We start from the raw sequence: 4,650 nt of genomic DNA on the forward strand, positions 1-4,650 counted from the left end.
CATTGAAATCGATCTTTGACGGTGTGTACAGTGGCGGTTGTGTCATGACACGTTTGTGGCACGAGTGGCTTCTTGCGGGCCGTCCCACGATGGAGGCTTCCATTTTTTTTTCCTGGTAAGTACGGGTTTGTTGTTATACTTGGCCAATTATCCGGACTCTTTTTGTGTTCCTCCTAGCAACGGAGAGCTGCCAAACGCAAAACGGTAGACCAGAGGTTGTCTGGGTCGTATGTCGTACGCGTGCTTTCGCCCGAGTTCCAGACACGGGTGAGAAGGTGCAGCAAAGTGCAAAAACCACAGACAAGCCAGAGTGTTTTCTTCCAAACAACGTACCAAGGTGTGAGCATGATAAAAGGATAGAGTCCGCATCCCCGTTGCCAGCTTTACCTGAACGAGTTGCGGTGGATTGACGGTAGCTTTACCACGGTCGATCGTCGATGGAAATTGATTTTTCCTCCCGCACTGCGTTCGCGGCCGGGAAAACGTTTGTCCCGTTACCGGATGAGCACCTTCTGCGTGGGACACCCGGGACAACCCCATAAGCTGTCAATCGCCGAAGGGAGATTGTTCGTTTCCGGCAGTAATGGGATGACCTTTTCGGCGTTTGCTCATTACCTGTTCGAGTTGCGAGTGATGGTGAAGTGTTTCCCACTCGGTAGGAAATCATTACAGACAGCTATCGTCAGACGGTTTATCACCGAGGATAAAAATCTTTCATAATGCATCCGTCTCAATCAGAAAATGGTCCCCAAACCAAAAGGGGAAAACCAACCCTAAAGTTGGATGTTTCGCGTATTGAGTTCGCAAGACAATTTAAAGCATTACTCAATGTGTGAGTTTTTATTGGATGTAATTATTAGATTTCTATTATTACATTATTACATTATTATTACAGATTTCTACTAAAATATTAAAGAGCTATTTGCATAAATAATACGGAATAATACCCACATAAGGCCAACCATGATACTTCGAAGAATTCCCCATCCTTTACTACAGCTATTTCTATTTCTATTCTTACTTCTTTTTAGAACTATAACTAACGTTTTCAACATTATCAACATAATTAGCTTGTTTTGATTTCTCATGAAGACTGCTCAAAGGGACAATGTTTTCAAAGTTGCACGTGGATAAAACCTTATTTATTTGAACATTTCGTATTGAGCGACAAACAGCATTGATGTTGAGATACACGCTGGGGTCCTGGCTAAAACCTTTTTCGATGCTCTTAGATGGCTCGTTGAAGAATTTGAGCTCTTCGAGCTGTGCGATGAACTCACTATCGTAAAATGCATAAGGCTTGGGTGGTTTGGTCATGTCATGAAAATGACACCGGACGACAGAACCCGTACAGTCCTTTTAGGTCGTCGAAAATGGAGGCGTGGTAGGCCAAAAGTAGCCCGAAAGTCTGAATGTTTGATTGGTGAACAACGTGACTGGTTTAGAGAACGCCTGAAGTAGCGCAGTAGGATAAGTAAACAAATAGTATTTGCTTTTTTAAAACCTTTTGATCTAAGCTGATCTTCAGCCGTGAGGAATGGGACAATACGAAGCAAAAATTACTTCTTTTTATGCCGCTTTAGCATAATTTTGGATGTCCTATATTAGAATTTCAACACAAGATTCAAATGATATGCAAGGACCAACCTTTTGGAAGATTATCAAGTATGTTAAGTGCAGCAGGGCAATTATTTGGTATCATGGCTATACATTATCGGCTTGACGATTTTATTTATGTGTTTCTTCTATGAATTTACTAATTCAAACCTTTTGCGTTGACTGGAGATACTTGACCGTTATTTCTTTCAATAAGACACCTGACACACCTAAGAATTTAATTTTGTATAAAATAGTGGAAACTTTCACGCAAACCCAATGCACTGTGCAATACAAACCAAGGCACGTAGTTATCTTCGGTTTTCTTTTTGGGACGCAAAGTGGTTCCATTTCGTGTCGGTATCGATACTTTAGCAACCGCACACTTGCATCGGGTGATGGTAATGCACTTGTGGTAGATGATTCTTCGAGGTAGGTCAGTGCTGGGTAAGTGAAGTAAATCGTGCTTCGGTTAAATCGTTTGTGTTAAGACTCAACTCCTGCTTTATCCGCCTCGTATTGAATGCATCCAATCCACACTGAAGGTTACTTGCTTGCATTGGCTGACACTTCTTGGCTTGAAATCAGATAGCTGGAGCTTAAAGAAGCTTCTTCCATATATTCCGAAAAAGGTAGATTTAGAACAAGTATCAGCATGATCCGTATTTAACTCCTTTATTCCCCCACTACGGACTAGCGGCAGTTTATGACTGTTCACGTACTTTATTTATGGTGTTCCCCCACCCGGTGCACTTTGAAACGCTGGCGTAAGTTGAAACGATAAACAACAACCCACTGCACGACAGCTGGTACCATCCATCATGGGTTTTTTAGCAACTTGTCGCAGCGATAAAAATTGTGGCGTGGTTTCTGTGGTTGCGTTAATTGTTTAATTTTTCACCGACAAACTGCTTTACGAAAACCGCAACCAGCTGGGTTTGATTTTTCATTGCAACAACCATCCGGGCATGTACCGGGTGTGGTGTTGCAATGCACAATGCATCCGTACCGAGTGTCTCTGCAGAGGATGAAGCATCTTTACCCATCAGTGCATTCCTAGTTATGCGAAGGGGGTGGGACATTTCCACTCTGCTGCATGCCGAAGAGATGATTGAAACATATGACAATGTCTGACCCAATTAGGCATGTAACCGATGCGGTATTCGGTAGCCTCGGGAATGGGGCTGATGTGGGCGGACGAATGTAAAAATATCCTACAAACTTACTAAAACGATTGCATTTCCTGCAAGGGAACGAATGCACATCGAAAACGTTCGGAAAAATGGGGCCAATGTGTGTGTGTGTGTGTGTGTGTGTAGGGATGCTTACCACTTGTCATAAATTATTCACCCACAAGAGTGTACACGCCTGCAGCAGGTGCCTAGAGGATGACGCAGAAAACGCAGACTCCTACCGAGATGCATCGCCTCAGCAAAGGAGTCGCCACAAATGGATACATTTAATAAGTGGATAGAGGGTTTGCTGGGCGAGAGGGGGGAAACTGCGTTGGATGAGTAGCCTCCCATTCACTGGCAGATTATGTGCATACGTTGTACACCCCGAAAAGGCGGTGTCCAGCTTGCAGGGTGAATTGCAGCAGAAAAACGACACACAGCAGCTAGATCGGTATACGATGAGACCACAAGCAGTAGACTACGGTACTGTTGCGCCACCACTGTGGGAAAACTCTTTCGTTGGATAATTTTTCCTCAAACAACGGCCCGCCAACAAACCCCCGTCCGGGTGCATCCGAGTAGGATGTCTGAATGGATGTAGAGGCCTGCTCTAATACCGACCCATCTCGCATACACTGTGTCGCTCGGAGCCGAGCACGCTGACAGACTGCACCACTGCCACTGCGAGCTTTCTTTCCCGGTGGAGAATTGGCAAAAATGGCAGAACATCATCGGCACTTGTACATTCAAATTAGTTACAACACCACTGTTGCCGTTACGGACACCGGCACCCAGCGCACGAGGGAAGGAAAGATTATTATGCATAAATATTTACAGACTACTCTGGCGTAAAATTGCTTTTGAATATAAAACCTCGGCATTGGAGACGGCGTGAGCAGGATGCGGTACGTTAGCATGCCGGAATCGAGGATGAACACGTGTGTGCGTTTATTGCCCTGGCCTGGTAACGCTACCAAGCAACTGCATCACCTCACGATGGTAGAGTGTGTGATCCGACTGCATTTCTTTGCGATTGGTGAGACCTCGGATCGTCTATGCTCCGAAGACGATTTGTTTGCGTTAGCCTTATCGGGGTGCTCGGATCGGATGCTGTTCGTACCGAAGCGGCTTCATCACCGCTGCACTTACTGCCATGCTTTTGCGGAGTGGTGCAAGCTTAAGTGCAGTGTTTGTGAAGAATGTTGACCGTGTTGTCGTCCATGCTTAGCATGGATGGGGTTGCATGTGTGCATTCTGCTGTGTGCTTTACATTTGAACCGATTTCTGTCAACCATCAAACCGTGTAAGGGTTGAGAACAGTAAGCAGGTTAAATCTGTTTGAAAGTATCGATTTAATCGATTGTTTGTTTGTCAAATACCCCCTTTCTCACGGGGGTGTAACACATTGTCGGATCGAAGTGACATTAAAATATTCTTGTTTTACCGTGCAAGCAGTGATACTGCGGGAATTTGAAGAAGCGATTTGATATTTGATGTAACATTTGCAAAAATATCAATAAAAGCGTACAAAGAACTAACAGTAGATAAAATAAATCGTTTTAACTACATGATGTACATACATTTTGCTTTATAATACAAAGTTTACAAATTAGGAATCAGTCAAAAGTCACACAAGATCCCATAAAGGGATCAAGTAGCTGCATAAGCTTAAAGTCCCAAAGGATTGCATACTTTCCGGCGTTTTTCTTAGTTTTGACTCTGATGAAACCTCAAGAAACCTTGATCTGCCTTTTTTTTTCAAGAGGCCTTCTGAAATATTTGATTCGTAACTGCGTAACCAACCGTACCCATGTGGAAATGGTCTAGTGAACATTGTGGCATTGGTCATATCGAGAGAAGAGCTACTAGAGCTTCCTAT

The sequence above is a fragment of the Anopheles marshallii genome, chromosome 2 (genome assembly GCF_943734725.1).
Source record: "Anopheles marshallii chromosome 2, idAnoMarsDA_429_01, whole genome shotgun sequence".
Classification (NCBI taxonomy): Eukaryota; Metazoa; Arthropoda; class Insecta; order Diptera; family Culicidae; genus Anopheles; species Anopheles marshallii.